Below are 23,293 nucleotides of genomic sequence, written 5' to 3' on the forward strand. Positions count from 1 at the left end.
TAAATCATAGGAATAGAGAGCAGGAAGTATCCAACTATCTGAACTGTGAGGTATTTCTTTCTGCTCCAACATTTCCTGCCTTATTCACTGCACACTTTTCAATTTCTGCAACAAAAGAAGAAAGAGTTTACTACACATGCATTATTAATCTCCGGAAAATGTCCATATAGTGCACTAAATGAGACAGAAGCCCCGTGGAATTGTGAACAAAATGCTCGCAAATTGGTCCTACACATTATTTTTGTCCTTGTCTTCCAATCCTCCTGTTATTACAGGTAACATGGTGAAGGTGGCCCAACACTCCCCACTGTAAGCCTCTGTTTTCTGTTGCTTATACCTCCTCCAAACTAAGTCTTTCAGTTGAAATCTTATGTGCCAGGTGTCTGCCGTGGTTTGAATTTTTAAAGAAAATTGTGAACAAAATGGTTCAGAAGTTTCTAAGAATGAGGCTAGGGTAGTAGTATATAATTAAATAATTATATAATGATATAACCAGGGCAAATGCATTATATTAAAAATACTGACATTTTTCTTTACTTTAAACAGCAATTAGAGGCTCCTGCTTTGGAGTGGAGACTTAAATTTGGTTGGAGAGATGTGGTTTTTGCCCAAAGTTATGCATATTGGTCAGATGGGGACCACAAAAAACACTTGAATCATCTAGGAGAGCGCACACTAGACAAGGAGTCAGGCATCCTGGAGACAGCACCAGGTGTGCCTCTAATCTGCTGGATAACCTTAGGCAAGTCCCAATACCTTAGTATCTCATCTGTAAAAATGAGAGAAAACAGAACACTTTTGAAACTGAGGTGACGAGTGCTTTGGAAAGAGTCCTACCTTCCTCAGGATTTTTAATTCCAGTCTCAGTCTTCTCCTCTGGGCTCATTGTCAGACTCCCTGGACTCATTGTCAGTCTCTTCCCTGGCCCCAGTGCTCTTGGCCAGCTAGGCCTACTGTCTGACCTGTTCTGATCTGATCTGATCTGATCTGATCCATCTTCCTCCTTCTCTGACTTAATGTTCTAGATCCCTACTGCAGACTCCTCCTCCAACATCACTCTCTTCCTACCCCAGCTCCTTAACTAGTTTCTTTTGCCCAGTCAGTCTCACTCTTTGCTTTCTACTTCTCTCCTGCACTCTGCTGTCACTGATTCCTAGTTTTGTCCAACCAGTCGCAGTCTCCTCCTCTCACTCCCCTCCAACCTCAGTACTCCCCAGCCTCAGTTAATTGGTACCCAGACACCTTGTTTCCTAGTCCAGTGTTCCTAGTCTCTGTCCTAGTCCAGTGTTCATCATTTCTGCTTTCAAATCAAGTGACTTCATCCTCTACACTAGAGCTGTCCAACTTCTAAGTCCCAAGTGGCCACACACCACATGGGCTGCACCAGGTGAATCACAGGCCACTGGGCCCCATGGATGCTCCACTCAACTGCTTTGAATGCCCTCATGCATACCCTCCTCATGCCCCTCCGCTGGCTGTACCAAGCCCCTCCCCACCGTTGCACTGCATGCCTCCCAATGCTGCTGCACAACACAAGTGTGATTCCCACCTCCACTGCAATGAGCACTCTCATGGGCACTTCCCACCACTGCCTTGCATGGGTATGATCTCCCCAATACGTGACCCTTCAGTTCCCTGTGCTGCACTGCACTGCCTCCTGGGACAGGGGCAGAAAGCATTAGCCAGATGTGGAAGGGGGAACCCTGAGAGTTTAACTCAGTGGTGGGTAAATATTTCAGCTAGAGGCCCACTTAATGAGTTTTGGTGAGCTGTTGAGGGCCACAAGAGTAGCCCCTCCCCTTGACAGGTGCCCTACCCCCTGGTTGCCATATTGGGACTGGAAGTCTCACCCTTAACCTCTGACCTTTGATACCAGAAGTCCCTCCCCTTGCCCCTGGAAGTACTCCTTTGGGGGGCGGGGGGTTGTCATCTCAGAACTGGAAAAAACCCCAAATCATATGCTAAAAATAAAAAATCTACTATGACATATTTTAATTTTATTTCACAAATATTCTGTCCTGATTTACATGTGTTTGTGTAGTGTATATAGAGGTGACTGCATAATAACTCAAAAATAAAGTCCATGCAGTGGAGCCGGCAGCCTGGCCCCACTCCCTGCCATTACGTACAGTTTCTGGGACTGCACTGGGAAGCAGGGAACAGGGACGAACCAGTCTGGCTCCATCATCTGGAGCTCGCCACCACTTTCAGTTGTGTCCCAGGAGCGGCATGTGGTGGCAGGGAGCAGTGAAGTCTGCTGGCTTCATTGCATGGAGCTTCCCCCAGGTGGCATGTGAGTCCTGAGAGCCTTGGGGAGCCCCATGTGATGGAACCGGCTTGATCCAGGCTCCCTACTCCCGTTACCATGCTGGGCAGGAGCCCCAGGCTCCACACTCCTGCCCATCTGCAGCTTCTCTCCAAAGCGCTGCAGCAGGGACACAAGGAGGAGCCACTGGAGGCCAGGAGAGCTGAGCAGTTCTCCCAGCAGTGGCAGCTACAGCCCTGCCCAGAAGCTGTGTGCTGACTGGAGCCAGGGCTGTCCCCCACACAAGGGTGGGAGCACAGTGCACTGTCCTGGCAGTAAAGTGCAGGGCTCGGGCCCCATGTGGGTGCAGCAGGGGCAGCCATGGACCAAGCAGATACAATTAATTGGTGGGCACCCCACTGCAGGCTGAATTAAACTGCCTGGCGGAATGGATGTGTAGCCCTCAGGCTGTATTTTGCCTGACCCTGCTCTAGCTGCTGTTGCAGCCGACGTAAGCTGGAGGAGTGACAGATGGGTAAGAACCCGGGAGCCACAAATTAACCTCTTGTGGACCACATGTGGCCTACTGACCACCAGCTGGACAACCTTGCTCTACACTACCTATTGGGTGCCAATAGGGAAAGGTGGAATCATTGGAAGTTTCCTCTTTTTTGTTCACATGCACAGACCATCTCCAGCCAGGGGTAACCATTAGAAGAAAAGTCCCTGCAGGTCTAGACTGGAGGCAATGTGCTCAGTTTTTATACCAGGGTGCCTGTATTTGTGCAGGCCTGTTTCACGTGGGTCCTGTACAAGGGTGGTTTTCCATGAAGATGGTGTAAGTGCAGCCTGGTCAGCACTAAAAGCTGCAAGACACTCATGTATGCTCCACAAGAATGGGATCTTTTGAGATTTTATATGCTGAAATATTGAGGGTCTCTCTCCCAAGCACTGAGCATGTGTGGCGGTAGAGCTTTTCGAAAAAAGGTCACATGAAGTTTTCATGAGAGAAATATTCACAGTGAGGCAGATACTCAGAATAGAAAACTTCAGCCTAAATAGTTATATTCTAGTAAAATTACGAGCAGCTAAAAAAAGGGTCCTATAATGGAAAATGTTGGGCAACTTTAATTCTAGGTGACACTTCCAACCCTACCTATAACACACAAATAATACACATTCAAGAAATCACATTCTGCAGTAATTGTATCCTGAGTAATGTTTACTCTCATTTTCTTATCATTGCTGGCATGACTGATGTTCAGAAATCATTCACTTTTATGAGACTGTGCTCTTTTCCTTTCATTATAGAGCAAGTAATTGTGTGACTTGTGATAAGCAATTACAAGACAGGAAGTATCACATATTTGTGTTATCACTAAGCACTTGTCTTTCACAAATGTAGATTGTAGGTTAGGACCTATTCCCCTATGCTTCTACTGAGTCATCACATTGCACTGTAGAATTAGTAAACTGCCATGTACTGCTGCTTCTTTTATCACGTCTAGCAGCTAATCCACATAATAATGAAGGTTATATTTTTCTGCTCAGAGGTTGTATTTTGGTGTATGATAGTTTTAAAATATATTTATAGTGTAATCATTTATGGTGCTCAGTAAAATGACTGATTCAAAAATAAACTACTTGGAGTAACTATTATGCTATGAATCACATATGTTGTTCCTTCTGGCAGATGTACCTGCCAATAATAAAAATTTCAAATGGAATAGCAGAAGGCTAGGATGTTTTCTATATACAAGCAAAGGGACTGATTCCGTTCCTTTTGAGGATGACAAATGTCCCTTTACCTTTGATGGAAGCACAACGGATATGTATGTTGGCTACTTCTAGAACTGACTTCTTTCTAAAATAAATACATACTAACCTAAATTGTTATTGAAGTCTGACTAACAATATTGTCTAACTAAGGAAAGAACAAAGCTGTTCTAAGGAAAGAACAAAGAACAAAGTCTAGGAATGTTTTTATTATTAACATTTTGGTAAAAAAAGAAAATATAATTTTATATCTCATATGTACAGTAAAAGCTGCCTTAACCGGCACCTTACAAGCTGGCATGCTCTATTAGCTGGGATGCCGGCTTGTAAGGTAAAAGCAAAACCAGAAGTGCCCACTGTGACACTTCCAGTTTCGCCGAGCCCCCATGGTCCGGGGCAAAGGAGCCTGCGCTGCTGAGCCTGCAAGGCCCAGGGCATAGCAGCCTGCCTGGGGCCCCCTCCCTGTCCCTTGGGGCCTGTGGGGGGAGGGGTGGCAGTGCAGCAGGAGGGGCGAAAGGGGCGGCAACGCCCCAGGCGCAGTGAGAGAGGCGGAGGCCCTAACAGGCAAAGACGCCTGTTTGGGCCTCTCAGTTAACCAGTATCTTTTGTTATCTAGCACCACTGATTCCCCATGGGTGCCAGATAAAAAAGATTTTGTTGTATCTGGATTTTTACAGATTACTAAAAGAGCATCCCTATCCAAAGCATAGTATTTCTCTAGCCTTTATCAAATACATCAGCAGATGTAAAAGCCCATTACTTGCCCTGTATGGAATCACTCAGCCACAGCTAGGCTAGGTACAGACTTCCAAAAAGCCTGAGGTTGAATCAATTCAGTCTTTGCAGGTCAGTGAAGAGACATTTACCTTTGATTCAGGAAATGCAGCCACATGACCACAGTGACTCAGGCCAGAAGCCAGGGGGCACTAGAGTCTGGCTTTCTGGCTCTAGTGTTCTCATGCAGTGTTCACTTCCTCTTTCTGCTACCCCCAAGGTCTCTGGGATTTGCAGTCTAGAATTACAACAGCAGGACTCTGCAGAATTGCTCACCCCACTTCCTCTTCCTGCTTCCAGGTACCTCTGGGATTTGTAGCCCACCGTTGCAGCCAGCAGTAAGTTTGAGTGGGGGAAGGGGTGTTTAACCCCCACTCCCTGGCTCCAGACCCTTCCCCATAGACTGGGCTACATCCCCAGCTGGACTTGCCTCCCCTCCACCCCGCCATCAGCCATCCTTCACTGTTCCAACTAGGGAGCAGAGGGGCTGGGGCAGCCCTGCTCTCTTGCGTGTGTGGGCCAGGAGCGGTCCGAGGCCCTTTTTTCATGCGGCGGGCTGTGGCCAGCAGCCTGGACACGCTGGGTCGGGGAAGGCAGGCGGCACACTAGAATTAGGCACGGACGCTTAGTGGTTGATTTAAGATTATTTTACTTACACCGAAGATGTTCGCGGTGCAGGCAGGAAAACTTGCTTGAGTTGCAGTTACAAAACAAAACAAAACTCGAACCTGCAGAACATGAGGGTACGTCGCAACGGGGTTTCAGCGATGGGAAAATGAACAAAAACCTCGAGAGTACATCGCAATGGGGTTTCGGTGACGGGAAGATAAACCTGCAGGACTCGAACCTGGGTAGAGCTCTGGATTCACTCACACGAAGTTTTCTAGGCTCCGTGGAACTTTGCGCACAGGGAAGGGTACGTCGAGGGATCAGGCGGCGACAGGGAGAGGCGAGAGGCTGATCAGACCCCTATAGCCTTCTTGAAATACACGCTGGGTCCGATAGGCTCCGCAGCTCTTAGAGATCTTCACGAGACGTGAAGTTCTCCTCCTCCTGATAGTCGTGGAGTCCTCCAACTTGGGTGGAAACCACTCAAGCCTCTTATACGGCTAGCAAGCCAATCGCTAGCCACCACGTGGGAATAATTTAGAACTAGCCAATAGTGGGGCACAAATCTAAATACAAATGGCGGGAACTCCTTGCAACGTGCGTTTCTGTGCTGCAACGAAGAAATGCACCCTGCAAAGAAAGCTACAAATGGCGGGAAAATAATTTAGCCGTGCCGAAGCGCACACAAACAAAAAATCACACCCTTGGGTTGTGACATTGAGCAGGCAGCACAGCTCAGCCCAGGGCTGGAAACCATGCTGGGATTAAACTTGAACCAGGAAGGGGTCTGGAACAAAAGTTTCATAAACCAGTTTGACCCAAATCACTTAAGTCTGATACTACATTCAACCAGGTTTATCTTAAACCAGTTTCAGCCATTTTGAAATTGGTTTTGAAATTCTGTTCTGTTACTGGTTTAAACCAGTTTCTGATCACTTAAAACGGTTTATGTGTAACTTTTGTCCTTAGCCCTACTGACTAGTTCTGTTTCTGGTTATCTCCAGTATTGCACTGAATTAACAAATTGCAACAGCAGATGCAGTATGGGCAGCAAGTTGAACTGAGGCTGAGGAAACTTGGTTTGCATTTGTGGCTTCACCAGTGATCTACTATGTGACACTTAGAATTCACTTCCTTTTTTTTTGTGTGGCACCAGAGATGATATCTTGACCCTACCAAAGCAATGGGAAGATTGCCACTGATGTCAGTCTTACCACAATAGGGCCCTGATCTCAGCTTGAGGCACTAGGTGTTATGGGAATACTATTATGTATAAAGAACTAACAGCTATTATTAAAAGTACCCTGTTGGCTTGCTAGTTAATCAAGTCCTGACATCCTCTCTCTCCTTTCAAACTCCTGACATCCTATCTCTCCATATAATGGCTCCTGTGTAAATCCTTTAGTGGACTCTTTTAGAGATGGACCACTTGGCTATGGGCCTAGCTGGGGTTTTCCAGATAGGAGAAGAGAAATAACTACTAATGAGCCATTTGTTAGTGAAAAAAATGGAAACCTAATTGACTGATGCATATGCACGTGTCCTTAAAGAATCTGTCAATCTTTTTTTTCCCCTGTTCATCTTTTTATGCAGTAGTACTTCTATAATAATGAACCTTTAATTGCAGCCTGGAAAACACTATTTGCAGAACTAAATCTGACTAAATCCTTGTAAAACTATGTATTTCTTGCTAGATCAGCTAACTGCACTGCAATTACTGCTTCAGTATTATAGCTTACTTAAGTGGCAACTTTTACAATCTGTAAATAAAAAGAAGAAATGCTTGATGCTATTTTTTCCTTTAAAAATATCAGTGCTAATAGAATCACATTCAGAGCTGAGCTGCTGTACAACAACATCTGATCTGTTTTTATGCATGGCAGAAGGGGGAAACTTCAATAAGGAATCAGTTTTTCATGGTAAGACTCCCAAGGGGATATTATTATAAACAACGTTGTAAAAAAAGATTTTTTAAATGATGGAAAAAAAACTTAGTGTCCTTTTAACATTTTACTTTAAACTAATAACTGCATTTGTCCTCATTTGTCCTCTGCATTTAGATATTCTCTGAAATCAAACAAAAGTAAGGGTATTTTTTCTTTTTTTGTGTAAAATATGAAAGCAATCTTGGAATGATCTGGAAAGTTTTTATGTGAAGAAAGTAAAAATCCACAGCTTAACTGATTACCTTCAGAAGATGGAGATCTAAGAACAGCCTGATGTTTGCTTTTCCCCTTATTAAACTTTTTCAGTGGGAGAGTTGAAGCTTTTTTTCCCCCTTACCAGCCAAGTGTAGACCAGGCAAAGCATGAAGAAAACCCCAATGTGAAACATGCTGATAAAATCTTTTCATTTGTTTCTTGGGAAAACTAAAATTTATTATTGTTATTTTATTTATTTGTCTGAGTTGAATTGAAGAGGAATTGACAATGAAATGACATGTGTTTTTCTGAGAGAAACAGACCTGCTAAAGCTCTCATCAGTGAGAGTGGGGGCAATTTTAATTTGGCTTTTCATAAGCTTGACATTTCCTCCATGCTGGATACCCTAAAAGTAACTTGCAATCATTATATTATCTACAAACTCTAATTTATATTATCTACAAACTCTGCTTTCAAACTTCCGGGACAAATCCTACCATATTGACAACCAAATCATATCATATAATCCTATTCCACTAGTTCAACAAATTATTCTGGTACAACAATGTCAGTTCCAAAAAACATATTACTGCTTTTCCTATTTGGGAAAAACATCAGAGAAAATGGAAATGTTTCTCATCTCATGGTTCTTTCCTATGGGACATTCATCTCCAACATAACAGTTCTTCCTGTTATGATATTTTTCCAACATAATATTTCCTTTCATTAAATTTGGTATCATATTTCTCAGTTATAAATTGGGACTTAATGAACCATGAAACACTAACAAACATTCAGAGAAGGATGGAAATAGTGGGGTTGAGAGAATCAACTGTCAGTCTGGAAAGAAGGAGTCATTACCATAGAAAACATATGGTAAGCAAGGCATGAATATAACTTTTCCTTTTCTTCTCTTGGTCCTTTGCCCTGTTCTAAAACTATATCAATCTTCATCCAATTAAAATCCAAACTACTGAAGTTTGCTTCCAGTGCCCACTTAGGCCTTGTCTTCACTGGGAAATTTAATAATGCTTAAATGAAATTTTGAATAATTGAGTCACAATGGCTGAACAAATAAGAACCTATGTTCATTAACATGTCAGTTGGATGAGGTCTGCTCTATAAAGGTTTGCCAGTACATGATCACTTCTCCTATCTGACGCAGCAAACAAACCCTTCTGGTGTAGATTCAGCTATGCTGAGAGAAGGGAACTTTTCTCTGTCTAGCTGATGTTCAGTGAGGTGAAAAACACTGGAAGAAAAATTCCTTTGAGGCATACTTTGTATCTACTCTAGTGGGCTGTGCTGGCATAGTAATAGTAGCAGAGACTCTGTGGTAGTATAGGCTGTATAGCAGTATAGGCTGCTATACTCTTAGGCAAGGGTAATATCTGGAAAAAGCATTACAGTACTTAACACTATTTGACATGCTGCTGAACATGACCAGTCAATATCAGCTAACTCAGTACTTAGAACAAGAGTTTAAACATGATCATATTTCCTAAATAAGATGTGGCCTATATCATACTCCTTTAAGGAATACCAGATTTATTTTTATATGACATGCAGCTTTCCCCCAAATGTTATCCTTCCAAAATGAGAGTATATGTCTGAAGTGGGAAAGCTCATTTTTTGTCCAGAATATAAGCACCCTACCTTGATTCCTACCCCATCCAAAGTTTAAATCTAACTTCCTGGTAGCAAAAGTGACAATTTTATTCAGACACCTAACAAAATCAAGAGATTCAATGACACATTCCTCTTCACTCTACAGCTGTTAACAACCATCTCTCCTTTTTTTAAGAGTCTCGATGTTCCACTAACACTTCCTCTGACAATTTTGCTGTTTGTAGCTATTCCTAGTTTTTCTTCTCCTATTTCACAGCCATACACACCATTTTTAGCTCTTTTTCCAGTTCCTAGATTTGTCCATGGAGATCAGTTTTCAGCAGCAGCTACAGTTTCAGCTTCTGGCTGGGCAGGAAAGGGAGGGTGAACAAGCTGAAGATTCGGCTCTGTCCCTGCTCGATGCAATCATAAGTCTGAAAAAAAAATCTTCATTCTGCCTTCCCAAAAATATAGCACAACTTATTTGGTGGCATGTAAAATATGCAAGAAAATATGGTATGTAGATTACTTTGTTCTCAAAATACGAAAGACAGAAGAGAGACAGCACTTGCTAATTCTAAACCTTCATCCTACTGTTCGTACTATGTTATGAAATTACAGAAGCATTCTGCTGTACTTCCATAGGCATTTATATTGGGTGATAGAACATTCCCATCTATTTTAAATGAGCTGTATCAGATTAAAATACCCTGGAGCTTTAAACTAGAAAAAGTGATAAAATAAAATAAAAAAACCTCACTTGCCTCAATACTGCATCAACACAACAAGCAGAATTGAAAATCAGTCTCCTGATGTCTTTAGATGGCCAAACAGTTGAATCAGAAAATGTGTGGGAAAAATAAATTGCTTATCACACTGGCCTTATTGGATTGTCTGTGATTAAATAGCAGATTGGTGGATTTCCACTTAAAAGAGGGTTTTGGTTCTCTGTTTTGTCTTCAAGGCTAAGGTGACTTCTTGGTAAAATGCGTGGGTGAAAAAGGGATGCTTTTGCTAATGACATATTTTTCCTTTATCCCAGTCTCTCTCATATTTCTTTATTGCCTGGGTGCTAATTTAATGACTGCAGCATTGTTCTTTACTATGATTATAATATACCCAATGATCTGCTGTTCTCTTTTCACTCTTACTAATTTTACTATCCCTTCTGTGACTGAACTACAATAAAGATGGCAGATGGTAGATGCTGCTGCTTAGTGTACCTGTTGATCAGCTAGGCTAGGCACAGAATTTACATATAAACCAGTTTAAGTGATCAGAAACTGGTTTAAACCTGTAGCAGAACAGAAGCTTGGTGCCCATAAACCAGTTTCAAAATGGTTTAAACTGGTTTAAGATAAATCTGGTTGAATGTAGTATCAGACTTAACTGATTTGGGTCAAACTGGTTTATGAAACTTCTGTCCCAGACCCCTTCCTGGTTCAAGTTAAAGCACAGTCCCCCAGAATCCCAGCATGCTTTCCAGTCCTGCACTGGGCTGTGCTGTCTGCTCCAGAGAGCAAGGCTGGCCTGGCCTTTCTGCTCCCTAGCCAGAGCAGTGAAGGCTCACTGACAATGGGGGGGTGAGGGGGGGATGCAAGCCCAGCTGGGGATGCAGCCCAGTCTACAGGGAAGGGGCAGGACTGTCCCCCAGGCAAACCCCAGCTGGAGTCTGGGGCCAGGGCCAGGGATTAAACATCCCTTCCCCATATCAAACTTACTGTTGGCTGCAACTGTGAAATCCCAGAGGTACCTGGACGCAGGAAGAGGAAGTGATGAGCAGCTCTGCAGAGTCCTATTGCTATAATTCTGGACTGTAAATCCCAGCGATCACAGCAGAAGGGGGAGGCAGCAGGAAAAGTAAGTGAACACACAGCCAGACAGCTGTGCTCTAACACACCCTGGCTTCTGGCCTGAGCCACTGCAGGCCTGTGGCTGCATTTCCTGAATCAAAGGTAAATGTCTGTTCACTTCTGTTTCAAGTTAATCTGTGCAGCTGAGACTAAAGACTGAATTGATTCAGCCCCGGGCTTTTTGACTGTCTGTACTTAGCCCTAGTGTGCCACTATACCAGCAGAGTAGAGGAATGGCTGAATACCCATGACTGCTGATATGTTAAAGAAAGATGCTTATAAACTTAATTAAAAAGTCTGCTACTTGGGGTGAGATGCATGGATCACAAAAAATGACTCAAAAGGAGTAATTCAAAAAAAGGAGAAGAGGATTTAGGGCTGTGCGAAACACCATCATTTCGTTTTGATGTCCGTTTCGCCATTTTGAAGGGACGGTGTTTCATTTCATCATTTCATTTCATTTTGAATCACTGTTCCATTTCATTTAGTTGAAACTGTTCCACTGTTTCGATGCTGTTTCAATGTGTTTCAACACATTTTGACATTTCCCCCATAGGTTATATGGGGAATCATGAAAATGCCTAAAACGTTGTAATTTCTTGCCTGATTTGGATGCAAATTGCAGGGATGGAAGCCTGCAAAGTTTCAAGGGGATAGGTGAAGAGGCTTCTGGGAAACTGCACCTCAAATGGTTCAAAGCAAAACTCATGACACTTGCGGTGGTGGCAGCCTCTTGTCATCTAGCATGCAGGTCCAGAGGCCCGTACCTCTGGGAGGGCTGCAAAGCTGTTCTGGACTCCTCCCGGGGGTGCAGGCCCCTAGATCTGTGCTGGATGACAGGAGGCTGCTGCCCAGCACCAGGAAGATTGCTGCTGCCACTGGCTCCATGGAGCTCAGTCAGGTGGCAGGAGGTGGACTTCAACCCTGGCTCTCCCCGCCTCCTGCCACCAGGCTGAGCTCCATGGGGCTGTGGAGCTGCTCAGAGCGCAGCCTGGTGGTGGGAGGTGGGGAGAGCCAGGGCTGCGCTCTGTCTCCTGCTGCCGGACTGAGCTCCGTGGGGTTGCAAAGCCATTCGGAATACAGCCCTGGCTCTCCCCTGCCTCCCATCACTGGGCTGCTTTAAAACACAAAACATTTCAAAGCTTTTGAAATGTTTCGAGTGCCCTCATTTTGTTTCGAAGCTTTTTGTTTCATTTTGATTTCACTGTTTCAAGATTAAAATACGTTGGAACAGTTTTGAAACAAAACTCTCGGCAAAATTTTGCATAGCCCTAATGAATATTACTGCTAAATGTTCAGTTTCTTGCATTACCTTAATGTTTTTTCCTTTGTAGATTATCACATCCCTTCACACTTAATGTATACACACAGGAGGTTCATTACAAATCACAATTCAGACAAGACTCTCTGTTTGCTATAGTAATTTAGGGAAATATGCATACCATTTTATTAATAAGGTATCATCATCAAAACTCACTATTGAATGTAGCAATGGTGTTTGCTAAACAGGAGGTAGTTAATATAACCTGTAATCAAGTTCTCCAATTTATGTGGGTTGACCAGCACAAAACATCACAAAATGTAATCATTTTTGTGAGGGATTTGACTTTCATTGGCAGTTTGACGATCAAGCCCATCTTGTATTTGTAGTAAATCTGTCTCAGGGAAATTATTCTGGGGGAAATTATACTTGAGACTATGTGCATCTGTGTTCCAGCATCTTCCAATGTTTTAGTTTTTACTTTGTGGAAATTCCGCACAACACAACACATCTGCTTCTAACTCAGTTAGTTGCTCTGACTTAAGACTTTGATACTAGAAAGTAATTGTGAAGTTCAGTTACATTTTTTTTAACAGGGGTTTAATATGCCTCAATTTTAGCAAATCCACATTGGGTTGGATGTTTAAGTAGTTCCTAAAGTTCAGCCCTTGACCAGTTGCCCTACTTGCCGCTGTTATTACCTCTGACGCAGGATAATTTTTTCATAGTCTACTTCTGGTTTGGAAAGTCAAATGCTTCACTGCTTTGGTGGAGTTTGCTAGTATGTCCTAATTTTTTTTAAAGGCTTTATTTGCCCCCCTAAAATGAGTTATTTAGGCTTAGCTCTTAACTGCCTTCATGCTTTCCTGAAACTAAGTCAAGCAACTTAAGTGGTTCAGCATTCTGTTTTTGGCTGCAACAAAAAATCATTCTCTCGAGCTGTAGCATACAGGTACACAATCTTACCTTTTGCCTCCAGCAATGTCTCTGATCTTCCAGTTCTTTCTCTGCTTCAATATTTAAGTAATTTCTCACATTTTTGATTAACAAAAACAGCTCTTGGTTGCAATTTTACAACGACCTATTCCAGAAATGGCCAGATAATCAAACTTGAAAATGTTTAACCTTTAGCAGATAAAGAAATCTTCCTGACTTCACGTGAAGGTTCTCGAAGTCTAGCAAGCACAGAGCTCACAAACAATTAACCTTTCCTGACTAACGTTCCTTGATGCTCAACTGCAGTCTTTGGTCAGACATTTCAGAGGAAAACTTAGGCCAGTTTCTTTTTGCTTGTTGGTTTCTTTGTTTGTTCATTTGTTTTCTTGCAAAACAAATGAACCTCACTGTTTTCATTACATTCTGGTACCATTTTCTCCGATAATCTGAGGACATTTCTGTAAAAGGTACTAGTATATCCCTCAGAGTGGTAAGATCATTGATGTCCAGCCTCCCCCTGTCTGGCTTACCAAATTCTGCATTCCAAGACAAGTGTGCTCTTTTAAGTGGGAACATTTTATTAACTTTTTATCAGTGGAACAAACATGCGCATACCTTGTGCAAGCCAAATGTTAGAGTGACGAGGAAATACAGTCATGCATTCCTTACAGTGCTCAGACCAAAAACCAGTCTACGTTTATATTAGTGTATACATTCTAACTTTCAAATGCCACACAAACCTTTACGCAATAGCTAATAGGATCATCACAGGAATATGATGCAAAGAATATTCTTAGAATACAAATGACCTGTAAATTACTATCTTTTACTGACATAGCAATCTGTCTGTTTAAGGTTGCTATAATGTCTGAATATTTCACAGTCCTTATTACATTTATCCTTTCAACACCCCATGAATTAGGGAAGTACATTATCATTATTTTATAGCAGGACAGCTGAGAGACAGAGACTAAGTACACAGTCTGATGTCACATAAGAAGTCTGTGGTAGGGAAGAGAACTAAAGCCAGTGACCCTAATCACTGAACCATATTTCCTCTCATCCTAAAAACTGTCCATTCAGTTACACATTGAATAACAAAGGAACTAGGTAGTTATTGGTTTTATTAAAAAAAAAAATCAGTAGGCAAGTTACCTGGTACCTGTCCCATGCCTGCACTTATTACCAGTATATTTACTTACTAAAGACTCTACAGAAACATAGGATAAGTAAGGAATTGTCTCTGTGCTTATATGCCACTGACAGTACCCCTTAACTTTCTGTAGTGTACTTCTGTGGCTGCTAACAATGGAACATCATAGTAACTCACCTGTATATTTTGTAGTTTAATGATAGTATGGCAGACATCCTCTTTGAGGATCATGATATTCCAGAAGGAAAGAGGAGACAAGAGGTCAGATCAATGGAAAACTCAAAAAAGAAACTGTGTAAACATTCCTGGCTCATTCATTTAAATAAAAGACTGTTTTTGTACTAGTTTATTATGTCCTGCCTCCCTACATGACATTACCAGTGCTCCTTTAATGAAATGGTCCCTCCTCCTTCTCATAAAACCCTTCTGGCATAAACATACAGAACTTTTGAGGCCAAAATGTGGAGCCCTTGGGACTAAAGCATATGGTTTGTTGGTGTCAGCTTCCTGACAGGGCAATGAGGAATTCCCCTGTTTTAATGGTAAATCTTTGCTATAAAACAGGGCTCTCATGCACCCCCATTATGTTTTGGGGGTCAATGGGGGGGTCATGTAAATTTCCTTGCGATTATTTCACTGATGTGATGTGTGTGGTCTTGTTGGAAAGTCAACATTATGCTGTAACCATTTATGCCACTTCTACCATTATAGAGATTATCTTACGCTGTCTGTTCACGTCTCTATGATTCTGGACATGGTTTAATCATAGGAACTGAGGTGTGCATATTCAAGAAAAGTGAGTACGTGAAACTGCTAAGTATCTCTTGCCATTGTGTCACTAGGGCAAGAACAACTGCCATTCCCAGTCACAGGCAGAAGAGGTCATTGGTGTGGTGGGCACCCAATTTATCGTCTGCTTGTAATGGGAAAAACAATGGTGTTATAGCAAAGGCATCTGTAAACAATGGCTCAGTAGTCAGAGGTACTCCAGTTGCCTTGTGGAGGCAAGATATTTTTGGAGGATTCTGTGACTCAGAAGTGACTGAACCATGTTGAAGGAAGGAGAAAGAAGGGTGTTGGGGGTGCAGGCAGAAATTATGTTTGTCATGAGATCAGCCCCCTGAAAGTGCTTTACAGCCGTGCCATGGCACATGTGCACAGCTGCAGAGCACTTTTAAAGTGGCCAGTTATGCGAAAAATCAACCCTCATCAAATAAACTATCAGATGAAGGCACTCTACTTTAGAACGCTTTAGGGAACTTGTGTTCCCTAGGGTTAATTTTTTGTGCAATCAGGGCTGGGCTGATGCAGCCTGAGCTCGCCTCCAGTGATGTCAGCTAGAAGGAAGTGGGGAGTGGAGAGGAGAAGCCAACAGCAGTGAACTGCTAGCTGGGGTTTGCCTGGCTTGAGATGGAGTAGGGGCAGGTAGATAAGAGCCCTCCCCCACAACTTTGAGCCCCCCACTTCCAGCTCAGGACAGGCAAACCCCAGCTGGCAGCTCGCTGTCGCCAGCTTCCTCCTCCCCACTTCCCCTTCCCTTCCTGGGGATAGCCCTGGAGTTGGGAGCTGGACAGGCTGAGCCTGGGGAGAGGGAAAGCTCCTCAGCTGGCTGCTTGCTTGCTGGCAGGCTTGATTCCTCCCTTCACACCCATGACCCAATAGAGGAACGGTAAACTGCTATGAGTTAAAAGAAGGCCTGCACATCTGTCAGTACACTTAGAAGCTATCTGTGAGATATGCCTAGTCTGTGGATTTTCTCAAGCTTTGAAAAAGTTCATGTCCTCAGCAGTTAGGGCTGGCAGGATCAGCGGGAAGGTTGATTTCTGAAAACACTGGCAGAAGTCTAGAGGGGCTAGGTGGTAGTCAAATGACAGGGTAAGAAACTTTACTTGTCTTTTTTGTTCTATCTTCGAATTTATGGTCATTTTTTCTTATACGATTATTTTGTCCTATATAATATAATTAATCCTTCGGTTGTTTTGTCTCCTTACTGAATGCCTGTGGGGGGACCTAACATTTCTTTCACGACCCAAATGAAAGCCACGTGGAGCTTGCAGTAATTCCCCTGCTATAGCGATGAGGTCCACTGTAAAGGTTATGGAGCTGACAATGTCAGGGATAAGGAGTTATCCCAGGGCAAGCCTTGTTCCTTGGGATAAGTAGCAAGACAGCAAGATGGAACTCAATATGAGCACTATATGATTGCTCAGAGCTCCAGTATGAAACTGGAGATAGCCTGTTGAGAGTCTCTGGGTTAGGATCAGAGGAGAGAGCAACAAGGGTGAAGTCATGGTGAGTGATCACCACACCAGGAGGAAATGGTAGATGAAGCTTTCTTCAGACAGCTAGTGGAAGTGTCCTGATTACAGGCCCTGGTTTTCATGGGGGGCTTCAATCACCCTGATATCTGCTTTGAGGGCAATACAGCAGTGTGCAGGGAATCTAGGAAGTTTTTGGAGAGTACTGGGGACAACTTCCTGTTGCAAGTGCTGGAGCGGCCAACTAGGGGTCATGCTCTTTCTGATCTGCTGCTCACAAACATGGATGAATTAGTGGGCAATGTAGTAGTGGATGGCAACTTGGGCAGCAGTGACCATGAGATGATTGAGTTCAGGATCCTGAGGAAAGGAAAGATGGAGAGCAGCAGAGTAAGGAACCTGGACTTCAGAAAAGCAGACTTTGACTTGCTCAGGGAACTCATGGGCAGGATTTTTTGTGAAGCCATTGTGAGGGGGAGAGGAATCCAGGAGAGCTGGCTATACTTTAAACAAGCCTTACTGAGAGTGCAGAAACAAACCATTCCCATGTGCAGGAAGACCAGCAAGTATGGCAGAAGACCAGCTTGGCTTAGCCGGGAACTCTTCAATAAAGTAAATCACAAAAAGGAAGCTTATAAGAAGTGGAAACTTAGACAAATAACTGGGGAAGAATATAAGAGCATTGTTTGGGCATGCAAGGATGAAGTCATGAAGGCCAAAGTGCAATTGGAGTTGCAGCTAGCAAGGGATGTGAAGGGTAACAAGAAGGATTTCTACAAATATGTCAGTAACAAGAGGAGTATCAGGGAAAGTGTGGCTCCCTTACTGAATGAAGGAGGCAACCTTGTGACAGGATACAGAAAAGGCTGAAGTGCTCAATGCCTTCTTCGCCTCAGTCTTCACAGGCCAGGTCAGCTCCCAGACTACTGCACCAGGCAGCACAGTTTGGGGAGGAGGTGAGCAGACAACAGTGGTAACAGAACAGGTTAGGGACTCTTTAGAAAAGCTGAATGTGTACAAGTCCATGGGGCTCGATAGGATCCACCTGTGGGTTCTGAGGGAGTTGGCTGATGTGATTGCAGACTCACTGGCCATCATCTTTGAAAACTCATGGCAATCAGGAGAGGTCTTGGATGATTGGAAAAGGGCAAACATAATGCCCATATTTAGGAAAGGGAAAAAGGAGGATCCAGGCAACTACAGATCAGTCAGCCTCACCTCAATCCCTTGAAAAATCATGGAGCAGATTCTCAAGGAATGCTTTTCTAAACACTTGGAGAAGAAAAAAGTGATTAGGAATAGTCAGCATGGATTCACCAAGGGAAAGTCATGCCTGCCTTCTATGACAAGGTGACTGGCTCTGTGGATGCAGGGAGAGTGGTGGATGTGGTGTACCTTGATTTTAGCAAGGCTTTTGATATGGTCTCCCACAACATTCCTGTAGGCAAGCTAAGGAAGTATGGGCTGGATGAATGGACTGTAAGGTGGATAGAAAACTGGCTGGAGCATTAGGCTCAGAGAGTAGTAATCAATGGCTCAATGTCTAGCTGGCAGCTGGTATCAAGTGGAGTGCCCCAGGGGTCAATCCTGGGGTTGGTTTTGTTCAATGTCTTCATCAACAACCTGGAAGATGCCATAGAGTGCACACTTAGCAAGTCTGCAGATGACACCAAATTGGGGGGAGTAGTAGACACTACTACTTGGGACAGTAGGGCTAGTATTCAGAGTGACCTAGACAAGTTGGAGGATTGGGCCAAAAGGAATCTCATGAGGTTCAACAAGGACAAGTGCAAAGTCCTGCACTTAGGATGGAGCAATATCATGCACAAGTACAGGCTGGGGGCTGACTGGCTGGGTAGCAGCTCTGCAAAAAAAAAGGACCTCGGGGTTACAGCGGACAATAAGCTGAATATGAGCCAGCAGTGCACCAGCATTTGCCAAGAAGGCTAATGGCATACTGGGCTGCATTGGTAGATGTGTTGCCAGTAGGTTAAGGGAAATTATTATTCCCCTTTATTCAGAACTGGTGAGGCCATATCTGGTGTAGCATGGTCAGTTTTGGGCCCCCCACTACAGAAAAGTTGACGACAAATTGGAGGGAGTCCAGCAGAAGGCAACAGTGAGAGGGTGGGGGCACTTGACTTATGAGGACAGGCTGAGGGAAATGGGCTTATTTAGTTTAGAGAAGAAAAGACTAAGAGGGGATTTGATTGACTCCTACAATATGGCCAAATTGATCTGATAGCATAACCAGTAAGCTACTCCAGAAGGGAGGTTCCAGAGAGGATGGAGCTAGACTGTTTTCAGTGGTGGCAGATGACAGAACAAGGAGCAATGGTCTCAAGTTGCAGCAAGGGAAGTTTAAATTAGATATTAGGAAGAATTTTCTCACTAGGAGGGTAGTAAAACACTGGAACAGGTTACCTACAGAGGTGGTAGAAGCTCCATACTTGGAGGTTTTCAAAACCTGGCTAGACAATGATTTGGCTGAGATGATCTAGTTGGGGATGGTCCTGCTTGAGTAGGGGGTTGGACTAGATGACCTCCTGAGGTCCATTTCAACCCTAATTTTCTATGATTCTGTGATTCAAGGCTCTGGGAGTGCCCTCCCGGACAGTTTTGTGACTACAGCAGTGAAGTTTTATTGGGATTAGAACACCTGTTATTTTCAAAATTCCATTTCTTCAAACTCAGTTGGGGAAAGCAACATTTTTCAGTGTGTATTTTTCTGAACCTGTCATATTCGGACATCGCACAAGACTATCTTAGTTACATTACTTCACAGGGTCTCACAAGAAGTGACTGATAGCAAAATTGTTCTAGAAAGGATGTGTCAGTATGTAAGATATAGTGGGAGAGATGAACACAAAACATAAGCTGAAAACTGCAACAGAAAAAAAGCATATCTGAAGGAAGCTGCAAATTATAAATGAATGAAAATTAAAACTGTATGAGTGATTTTTCGGTTTTATGTAGGTAGAACTGTGTAGCTCTGCTCTCTGTATCCTGATGATTGCCATTCAATTTTATTTTGAATTTTAACATTCTCCACTTTGAGGATTTAACATGTTGACACTATTTTTGATACTGTAAAGCACATGGCCAGACTCCATATGGAGCCCATCATCATGAAACAAACCTATGCTTGCCCAGACTTTAGAGTAGCTTACTGGTTATGCTATCAGATCAATTTGGCCATATTGTAGGAGTCAAGAATGGGCAGAGAATTTGGGGTTCATCTGATCCAGGCCAAGTTTTTAGAATCTGAGTTTTATCCTTTACAGGCTGCTACTATCATGAAGAGGCAAGACAACATCCTTTTGAGCATTCCTCCCAGGAAATGCAAGTGGGATGTTCACAGTGTGCGGGCCGGGGGCGAGCCGGGCCCATCTTTGCGCACGCGGGCTGTGGCCAGCAGCCAGGGCACGCGGGGCTGGAGAAGACCGGGGGCGAGCTAGAATTAGTCACAGATGCGTAGTGGTTGATTTAAAGATTGTTTACTTACACCAAAGATGGTCGTGGTGTAGGCTGGACAGTTTCCAGGTTCAGCTCCGCTTAAATCCTCGTTAGAGGACTACGACAATTCGTTCTTTGCCCCGGAGTTATTAAAGCTCTGCCGGTTCGGTAGTTTCTTTGCCCCGGAGTTATTGAAGCTCCGTGGGTTCGGTAGTTTCTCGTACAGGAAGGGATACGTCTAGGAATTTATCGGTGACGGGGAGAGGCTAGAGGCTTTTCGTTCTTTTCCCCGGAGTTGTTGAAGCTCTGCGGGTTCGGTTATCAGGCCTCTATTGCCTTTTAAGAAAAGCATTGGGTCCGTAAGGATCCACAGCACTTAGAGGTCTTCACGCTCTCCCTCTCGAACTCCAATTGCTCTCTCTCCAACTTGGGCGGAAACCACCCAAGCTCTTTATATGGCTAGCAAGCCAATCGCTAGCAGCCACGTGTGCATGTATTAGAATCGGCCAATAATGTGGCACAAATCTTCATACAAATGGCGGGAACTCCTTGCACCGTGCATTTCTTGGATGCAAAAGAAATGCACCATGCAAAGAAAGCTACAAATTTGGCGGGAATACTCTGTTGCACCGGGGTTCTCTTCAGCAGCAGAAAACTCCACCATGCAAGGAAGCTGCAATTTAGCGGGAAAATAATTTAGCAGTGCCGAAGCACACACAAACAAAAAATCACAACTTTGGGTTGTGACACACAGAAGATTCAACAAAATACTTATTTAACTCTAAAGAAAGAGGACTTTCTGGATCAGAGCAACAGAAGTCATGCTCCCCAGCCTTCCAGCCAGTACCTGAAAGTATTATTCTTATTACTGGGTGCATCTACATTTGTGCTTTACTATGAACTTGACTAATTAGCTCCTCAGTAAAGCGTTACCATCTACATGTGTTTCCCTATTAGCGCGCAATAAATTAATTAACTCCGCTGTAGGATAGTACTGTATGGGATAAGTGCTATCCTATGGCATTGAGTTATTGTAGACATTGTATATTGAGTATATGAAGACATTGAGTTATTTAGTGCATCAAAGTGCATGTGTAAATGGTGACTGGGGCTGGCTGGGGCATGAAGGTGCTACATATAGATGTACCCACTGTGTCCATTCTATTTAACTGACTCCATAAGTCTTTTAACTATATATAGGTCTTAAGGGTGACCAAGACTGAGCTGCTCATTAGCATTTATTTTTCATCCCTAAAATTTCCCATCCACACAGCCTGGTGCATCCTCAAATCACAGTTGTTAGTGTATGCATGGCTTCAGGCAGCCAGTGTTTTAAATACAATCTCCAAGTCCTGCTACAGAGCAGCCAAATGTCTGAGTATGGCTGTAGGGCTGATTTGCTTCCCCATTTTGAAGAAGAACAGGAACTGAAGATTATACCAAAAAAAATGAATTTTGATTAGCAATTAGAATAAAACGGTGGTCATGTGGTGCATAAAAGAAAGGGCTACTCTCTAAGGAAGGTGGAATAATGGAAGAGAAAAAAGCAGATAACAGGTCTGAATCAACTCTCTTTGAAGTTAATAGGAGCTTTTACATGGCTGTAACCGAAAAGGAGCCGATTAGCTTTCAGCATAGTGAAGAAGAGAAGGAACTGGAAGAAATAAGCACAGAACCACAATTCCTCAATTGGAAAAGGAAAGCACTTCTCCAGAAGTAAGGAACCAAGGTCAAAGGGTGCACCAATATTGCTTTTTTCCCATAATAAGTATGTGATTTGGAGTCATGATGTGCCTTCAGATGATATTTAATCTTTTGGGGACATACATCTGTTCTATTACTAGGGTGGTACACTGAGATTTATCTGCAAAAAACATACATTGAGCAAAGATAAATAACATATCTGCTGGAAACATTGTGTGCTCTTTGGAGCACCCACCTCATACATAACTGGCAGTACATAATAATTATTCTATAAATACAATGTCATAGAGGGAGAGAAAACAAGCAAAGCATGAAATAAAGAAAAAGTTTAAGACCTTAGAGAATAGCAAGCTAGTTATGTTATTGCACAAGTCCTGTTAACTTTGGCTTTAATTGTTATCCATTTTGATTTGCTTTCAAAACATCTGTTATTGGATAAAAGTATGATTATTTCATCCATAGCAAATATTTAAAATAGTGACTTAAACTATTCCCATTTAGAAATGGACAAAACCATAACTATAGACTTAATCAGATTTAGTGTCTGTGGCCAGCCTTGCCCCATCTATCTTAACTCTCTCCTTGTTCTAGGGCAATGGTAGGCAATCTTTTCTAGCTATAGGCCAGAGTGACCTACCTTGGGTAAGCATGGGAAGATGGGCACTAGGATATGCCTACAAGCGGCACTTCTCCCTGAAGCAGCACAGGAAGAGTGCCCACAGCCAAAGCCCTCTTTCCACCCTCCCCTCCAACAGTCAAATGTCACCAAAGTCCCACGTCTGCAGGCCAGATGCAGTGACTCCTCAGGCAAGATCTGGCCTGCAGGCTTTAGGTTGCTAACCCCTGTTTTGGCAGGAAGTCATACATGAAGTCAGACCTTTATTTACACCCAGCTTTATTCCTGTGATAAAGTTATATATATTTTTTGTATATACCATCACTTTGGTAAGAAAACAGGATCACTGGAAATGACTCAATTCATTACACATTATGAAGTCAGGCACAGTTCTGAGCCTCTTCACTAGGAAAAGGGCATTTCTTTACTCACATAAAATGTTCAGGTAAAATCCTAATGAAGTTGAAGTAACAGTAGCTTCAACGTGATTTAACAGATGGGGGTAAGCTCTCAGCTTCTCCATGGAACTTACCATAATGTGTTAACTCATGTGACAGCTATAAATTGACTTGCCTTTACTACGTTTTTGCCTCATTTTTGCAACCACGTTATTTAACATGAATTAAGAACACACTTCTTTTGCTAATAAAGACAAGGCCAGTGGCCCAGGGCCTTTGTACATGCCACAAAAATAGCCTTCAAAGTGGCTTAAATGCCCTTTTGGACTGCTTTAATGGTGTTGCTGTTTGCACGCTTGGCAGCATATTTTGCTTTAAATGATTTTGGTACTTAGCAAGATAAAACACCTCCGAGGCATTTTAGTTTGCTACCTAACAAAATGCAACAGTGCATGTCACACTGGAAGCTAACACGCTCAGGGCTTGGTGAGCCCTGTGCAGCTCA

Source organism: Alligator mississippiensis, chromosome 3 (genome assembly GCF_030867095.1).
Source record: "Alligator mississippiensis isolate rAllMis1 chromosome 3, rAllMis1, whole genome shotgun sequence".
NCBI lineage: Eukaryota > Metazoa > Chordata > Crocodylia > Alligatoridae > Alligator > Alligator mississippiensis.